General features: G+C 45.9%; 1 long non-coding RNA gene across 1 annotated transcript; it reads left to right on the forward strand.

The window, feature by feature from the left end:
* The first annotated feature begins 627 nt into the window (after nt 1-627).
* Nucleotides 628-7,287, forward strand: LOC138453834 (uncharacterized). The gene is made up of 3 exons (XR_011260542.1): nt 628-1,166; nt 1,288-1,407; nt 2,131-7,287. It is a non-coding gene; the product is annotated as an uncharacterized lncRNA (long non-coding RNA).
* Nucleotides 7,288-7,807: the final 520 nt, after the last annotated feature.

The raw sequence follows: 7,807 nt of genomic DNA on the forward strand, positions 1-7,807 counted from the left end.
TCTTTTACCAATAACTCTTTTTGGAAAAAACTTTTTGTAAAACACTTACTCTGCCAAGTTTGTCCACTAACTCATCTAGGAGTTGTTGGGTGATACCCCGAACCAGGGATATCCTCTGTACTGTTCCTTTTGTACATCTGGGGCCTTCTCTTCTTGACCGTCGTGTCTGGCTCTCGTCACACTCCTTTGGCCAATACACCGGTGTTTGACCACAACAGGACCCCATTCCCCTTTGCCTTGGCATTTCGCCACCATCGTGCTATGCAGCTGGTAAAATAGGACTATCACTGAATGAGAAAAATTACATTTTATTTTGCATGTGGAATCACTTGGTCAGACTTAATGGCCAGTGCGTTGGCTTACATGCTGGAAACCCGACACTTCTGTGCCTAAACAGGATAACTATGCACAATATATTTTCCATTCTATGCCATAAGCACGCGTAGAATATTTGCTACATGCGCCTTCTAAGATATATACGGTAGCCTTGCAGCCCTTCTTTTCCGCAATGTTTTCACAGTTGTGCTTCCACAGCTGCGTGTAATTACACGCGTCATGTGACCTTGCAGTATTTTCAAAACCACGGCCGCAGTCCGGTAAGCCTCATTTCGGCACCAGAGCAGCTACGAGCATTAGGTGAGAGCCTCCGCCTCCCTGCTCCCCCTGTAAGGTGTCCAGGCATTTGGCACAGTGTTGACCAGATGTTGGCATGTTATGCTCTGCCTCCACGGAGATCGCTACAGGGTTTTTGTTAATTGGAATTGCTTTCTTTTACTTTTAGAGTTTGGAAGCATACTTGCGAGCGCACGTATACGTCTTTTGTTTGGTGAAGCTGATCTTGAGAATATCAACACTCGAGTTCTTGCTGCCCAATATCTGCCGGTCCGACGACTTATCTGGGCGAGACACACCGCCCTGTTTTTGCCTGCGTATCATTCCTGATATGTAGAGGTTGTTTTCTTTGCTACACTTTAGAAACGGGTTTTTGAATATAGACATCTGTACTTTTTCAAACATAAAAGATTTTTCGAATTACTTCGTATCTCTATAGAAGGCCGTGTTTGTCTGCCCTGAACTTTGTCCATTCTGCTGATCTGAAGTGATTCGAGCCTTGCGGCGCCAGTCCATATATGCAGTATACTAAGACAATCAGTTGATTGTGCAATGTGAGTTGAGTTAACCGAGTAGATCCTTCCTTTAATCGTGTTGGACACACATGTCTTGATTGTGCAGCACGCCCGATAAAAAGAGTGACCTCTGTTTCTTTTCTTTTCTCTACCATGGAAGTTGCCCCGGTGTTGGGAACGTGCCGCGCTGTAGCCTCTCATCCTAAGCACAAGGTGTCCAGTCAGCCTTCAAATAAGCAGGTTGCCTTTTCTGTGTACAACCTGGAAGTACCACATAAAAGTAAGTGAGTCGCTTTGTTGAGGTAGAGAGTGGGTATTGAACATGGATATTGGTCCATCTTCAAGTCGAAGTACAGTCCTCCTATTAGTGTCTTGTTCTGTCACTCAGAACCCTTCTGCGTAGATTAAGTTTTGGGAAACAAATAAAAGCCTTATATATCCGTACACAATTTTGGCATTATGCAAAATTTTGCAAGAATTGTTATTAAGACAGAGTCATGCTTGGGGAACTGACCACAGATAAGCCCCTTCTCTCCTGTAAGCCACGCCGACAACAATATGAGACCTTGGAGCGTGTCCTTATTGTCATCTAGCCACGGGCTACCATACAGCCATAGATAGATGCAAGTGCATGTAAGTGAGAATTGAACACAGAGAAGTACTTGGTTTTGATCATAAGATCTGTACAATAAGATGTTTGTGCGTGTTTTTTTTAAATATAAAAATAATTAATAAAATGAAATAACCTATTCAAGTTCTAGAGTAAGCAAGGAATTGTCATTTGTTGAGTGCAGAAACAGTGATATGTATCTGAGGTTAAAACAGATCACCTTACTTTGCCCTCCGTGCTGAATCATGAGTGAAAATGTGTCTCTTGTTGTATGTTTTGATTTGGCCTTTCTGTTGCATTGCGCTACTCAAATGCCAAACTGTTTGTAATCGGAACCCATGCAATTTAAAATGCTTCTCTGATATATTGTATATGTTTCATATGTCTTTTTAGAATTTACCACGTTGAATATCAAGTGGGGTATAGAGTCGTTGACCGACCTTTGTGGAAGAAATTGTGTCCTGAAGATGGCCCAAAGAATGAATGCGAGGCACTAGGGATAGTGTCTAAATGATCATAAGGCCGAAACATGTCGACATTTATCTGTAATACCCATACTAATAGTGTGTGGGATCACTGATGCAAACAAAGTAGTCACGAATGTACAACTTGTTTTGTGCATACCCTTTTGATTATGTTCATTGTGTGCAACATACCCTGTTTGTTTAAAAAGGTTTTAGAATATCCTTTTGCAACATTATTTGTTATTTGTTTTTTGTATTTGTGGCACTATGTGCCTTTTTTTAATCATATACTATATAAAAAAAATGTTTTTTGATTCTTCTCCCGTGTATTGGGTTCTACATAGCACAACAACAAACTGTATTTGTTTAAGTTTGTAAACACTTGTCTTTCTCAAACTTTTGGGCATTGGAAAGGGGGGTAATCCTACTTACCTTTAGTTTTTCGCATTCATATTTAGTTCCCTTTAAATTCTGATCCCCCGAAATCAAAAAGGTGGGAACTTACCTGACTAATGTTAGACTGTCCTCATGGGGCAATAGCTTCCGTTTCATTCATTGTAGTGTAGCCTCCTTTCTCTGGAACCGCCACAGAAGTCGTGTGGTTGCTCATGGCCTGGGAAGTGGGAGAGTTCACGTGGCAGCTCTCCCCTGAAGCCTCCCTCCCCACAAGGGTTATGTGCTGTACTATATATATATCGTTAGTGGTGGAGGCCAAAGTGGTCATACAAGCTCTCATTTTTTTTTTATTGATAATGACGCTCTATGGGAGCTGCTTCGTCTCTTCACGATACTAGTAAGGGGTCAGATCATTGCTGTACAAATGTAGGGGACGTGTTTGTTCAGGTGCATAGTGCAGGAAAACAGATTGCCCTTGTTTACACTCCTAGGAGGCGACCGAAGTTGAGACAGCCGAGTACAAAATAATCATAAACACGATGTGTTGCAGCGGTGCAATTCCTAGCTACCCATTATTGTATCTATGTGATGCACACCGGGTGACCCTTGCCACCACCAGCAGAAGAGGCCACTTGAGTGACGCTCCAGTACTTAGAGTGCGACTTATTAGTCCATTGGTAATGTGTTTATTTTTTTTTTTGGTGGGGGTCCTTTTAAAGGACACAGCTAGACAAATAAAGACTGTGCCGCCACACTGTTGCATGTAGAAAGTGTTAAACAGCTGGCTGTATGTTTTAGGGGCTGGATGATTTGTGCTACCCCTTCCTCAGGACCGAGAATTATAGAAGGTCGTCCCCTTCTGTGTTGCAAGGGGTACTGATTCTTAGTGGGGGAGAGTTCCTGGCCTCCCTAGGCTCAAATGGAGTACTCAAATAAATAACCCTCTATCTAGGACGTAGTGCCGGTTCTACACTAACTGACAGTCTCTTGAGACAGTACATCTTTCTTGCAGGAGAGCCTATATGTAAGGCAGCTTGCACTCTGATTGAACTTCTGTGGCAAGCAGTCTCTAAGTTAGTAGCACTTCTTTAAGGGAAGTTGCCATGGGGACCTCGCAGGAATCGCATGCTACACACGGTATGTCCTCAGTAAGCTAATCGGGACTCTGTGCTTCCGAGCCTGATGTCTCTGTTTCTCCGTGTTTGCCTGCGCTTTGGTAGTCTAAGCAACCAGGGACAATGGAAGGACACACATCTTGTAGGTGTTCTTCGGCTTTTATGCCCACCCATTGGCTGTCCATAGCCATGCTAATCACCATGGCCATTAGCACCCAGTTCCTGTCTGTCCCCGCCCAAAATACCTCCTTATGGGACCTCTTTGAGCTCACTTTAATCACTTTAAACAAGCCTTACCATCAAACATTGCACTCAAAGTGTCTGCCAGTGTGTTTTCAAAGCACCTTCTGAGAGTTAATGACTTAATTGGAGTTGTAAACACGCTAGTGGTGCAATAAAAATGCCCTAACCAAGTCTGCCTTCAGCCACTCGATTTATAAGCTCTATGTGTATCCTCCACTGAAATCCTGTTAAAAACAAGCATTGGCAAAGCCAGCAGTTTTGGCTTGTTTATAAGTAATCTGCATTTGCCAGGAACGGCTCTTACATGCCTAGGTACTCACGCCATTTTGCACCTGCTGCCATCAATGGTCAGTAAATACCACTAGGGCAAGGCCTGGCAATTGCCTTTCCAATGTTCACACAAAAGCCCAAACTGTTGGCATTGCCAATGCTTGTTTGTGTGTGCTTTCAAAATACACCTTTGAACGCCTTGTGGAAAACAATAGTTCTTAAATGGACAGTCACTTATGAAGAGCTTCGAATTTAAATGTTCTGCTAAAACGGTGTGATAAGCAGCAAGCCCCTGTTAAAAACTCGGTGAACTCGCTGCAGCTGGTGGATGCAGGGCCCCCAAGAGCGCTAGGCCCAGGTCGACGGCAAAGACTGCCCATGCCTTGGGCCGGCCCTGAGTGGATGAACACAGCGGACCCCCTGATCCCATGGGAATGGGGTCATTAGGAATTGTGAGTCACAGTGTTGTGCTCTGCCTGGGTCAACAGGCACAGACACAGGTCATGGTGCCAACATTTCTGACTCCCCTTGCTAGGTTGGGGAGCACTGTAGGCCAGGGAGACGAGGGAACTTGTACCCTAGACCACATAATGATTAGAGAGGACAGCAATGATGGGGAGCCCAAAGGGATGCGCCATTACCAGAGGCAGGAGAGGGGCAGCTATTGGGGTACGTCATGCAAGGGACAGGTTGAGCTTCAGAGACGTGTCACACTGGCTGTGGAGGCAGCAGCGTAGAACAAAGATGGGTCCATAGAGGATTTAGGGATGTAATGTAACAGGAAACACAGGCAATGACAACCAGCTCATGGGCCATGTCCAGTCACTTGTCTGTATAGAGGGAAAGGTTGTGTTTTAAGGTGTAAAGAATGTATTGTGGGGCACTGACTTATGCAGGGGTGGCATGAAGTATGAGTGCACACACACATAATGATCATAGTTTAGGATAATGGAGTGTCACCTGTGGTGGCCAATCAGATTCCAGGGGTAGCATGTGCCACCCGCTCGACACGCCACTGGTGCATGAGGACAGCCAGATACAGTTTCCCAGCTTCTATTCAGGCGCCAGCGTAGTGAGTGTGGGAGCCAACCATCTGTACCTGGGAAATATATTGCTCAATACATTGACTATGTCTGCTCAACAGGTCTATAGTCCAGCTTGCCTGTGCCATAAATCACCACACCCACAGAATGCACATCTGGAGGTCAGTCATAGTGAGAGTTATCCTTGGCCTTACGCCCAGGGGCCGCCTCTCTCCTGCACTAAAAAGTCTTCACTGGTTCCTGTTGCTGCACGGATTACATTCAAAACCCTCTGCATCATCCACAAGGCTGTCTGGGCCCAGGGACCACACTATCTTCAATGTAATCTCACTAAATACTCTCCCTCTAGACCAGTACATTCCTCTGGCACCAACTCTTTGTGTGTAAAGTGTTTTCCTAAACAGAGGGCAGGTGGTTGTTCACTTTGCTCAGCAGGCTCCCTCCTATGGAATAGCCTCTCACTCCCCCTCTGCCTTCAGCAAGCTCTTCTCAAATTCCAGAAGCTCCTTAAAACTTTCCTCTGTTCCTCCTCCTTCCCTTCTTCTCTCCTCTGCTAATCCCGCAGTTGCTGAATCGATGTCATGGGCCCTTATGCATCGCCAGGGCCCTGACCTCTGACATCAATTCTCCCCAGCTCCTGTCTGTCCACAGCACTTGCATCTGCACACCCTCCGCCCTGGAGGTTCGCACTTACACCTCACACGGCTCCAGTCCGTGTAGCACTCAACATTCCTAGCACTTCATATGGGGCTCACCCATGAGCTCTGACTCCCCAGCACTTACCCCCTCTTCCCTCTTCCTTGCTGCACTCGCATATTCGGAATACTCACAAGGCATAGTAGGTTCGTCCCTTCTATCTTTTTCCCCCACTGCTCTTACATTTTGTGTTTTTAATGTACTTCCCACCCTTGCTCCCTCCCTGCCCTGTGGGTGCTTTGAAACAGTGTTTTCTTATTGTATAAGTGCCTAACAAGCAAACAATAAATACATAAATATTCTATATGGTACTTGATGCGCCCCGGTCTGTCACACTTTGCATGGGCATATGAGGGCAGGGGAAGTGGCGCAAGCACGGTGGTGGAAAGTATATGGGAGGATACTAGCCAGACTGCCTCTGTGATAGCACCAAGTTCTGTGAGGGAAGACACAGGTGTTGAGCAGGCAGTTTCTGCCAGGGGGAAGACTTTGGGTGGCGCACATAGGTGTAGCTGTGCCCATGCCAACACTAGCCTTGGGGATAGTCAGAGTACCAGTCAGGGTTCTCACTACTCCTAGAGGTCAGGGGAAATAGGTGCAGATACCGAAAGAGCCACCTATGACTCATAAAGGGAGTTCTGGGCTCCCATTTGCCTCTGGGACATTTTCTGGCTCCACCTGTATAAATTAAATCAAGTAAAGTTGTATTATGCCATAGTGCAGTGAGCAATTTTATATCTGTTGACATGACACACTTTTTTTAAGTGTTCTACCATTCTTAGTTGTGTACAGGAGGTTGTATACAAGGTCCTTATTTTGCTGGTATCTCAGTATGTTTGTGCTGTCATTGTAGTGTGGTACTTTGTTTGATTGTGTCCCCTCCTCCTGTGGTGCTTTGTCAGACTGCAGAATGTGGCTCATCTCTCCTGGCTTGTGACACTGTATAATTATTCTGAGAGGAAGCTTGTCGGAGTAAGATGGCGGTGGGTGGAGGCGGTGTGATCCAGCTCCTGTTTCTACTGGTTCGGGTGGATGGGGCTCGCTCCATGGCTGCAGGCGTTTCCTTATGACGTGCGCCACTTGGGAGGCTTCCTGGTGTAATTAGGGTACCAAGATGGGTAGTGGTCATCAGGCATGTGAAGTTACTGCTTCTTGTTCCTCATGTTTCTCGGTTCTGACCATTGCTTTTCTGTGTCTTCTCCCTTTTCACTGCATTCACCTGAGATGCTTATTATTCTCTTGACATGTCACTGTATTTCCTTGTACTGCTGCTTTGATGCAGGGATATATTTTCTTTTGTAATAAAACATTTGTTTTCTTTTGTGTTGTGTTCACTGAGTGAGTTTTGTTTCCATATTTGTACACTGAGTGTAAGCGTGTTTTCAGAACGATCACAGGGGTTTGGAGTTTTCTTAATTTGTGCCATTTACATGATGGACAATGATCAATTAGGAGTATTGTTTATATGGGATTTGATCTGAACTAGTAGGCATTCACGTGACACAATTTTCATGCCGCCGGCAAAAGACGACACTCCGAAAACCGCCACTTAAAAGAAGAATGCCCACCCGAAAGGAGATGGGCAGGAACTCAGGACCTTAGGGGGGGCTGCCCGGGCGACCACCTGGGGCGCCCTGCCCTTAGTCCCCCCCCCCATCTCCCTTCGACGCCAGCTGGGGGAGTCTTTCAAGGGCTCTGCCGAACTGGTGCAGTCGGAGAAGGCACGGCAGGTGCACTATTGAAATTAAATGCACTCCGCTCTCGGAAGCAGAGCGCATTTAATAACAGTAGGGCACCTGCCGTGCCTATTGAAAATGTGGTGCTCCCCCAGCCCCTACCGCAT

This window comes from Ambystoma mexicanum, chromosome 1p (assembly GCF_040938575.1).
Source record: "Ambystoma mexicanum isolate Mex_15411 chromosome 1p, UKY_AmexF1_1, whole genome shotgun sequence".
Classification (NCBI taxonomy): Eukaryota; Metazoa; Chordata; class Amphibia; order Caudata; family Ambystomatidae; genus Ambystoma; species Ambystoma mexicanum.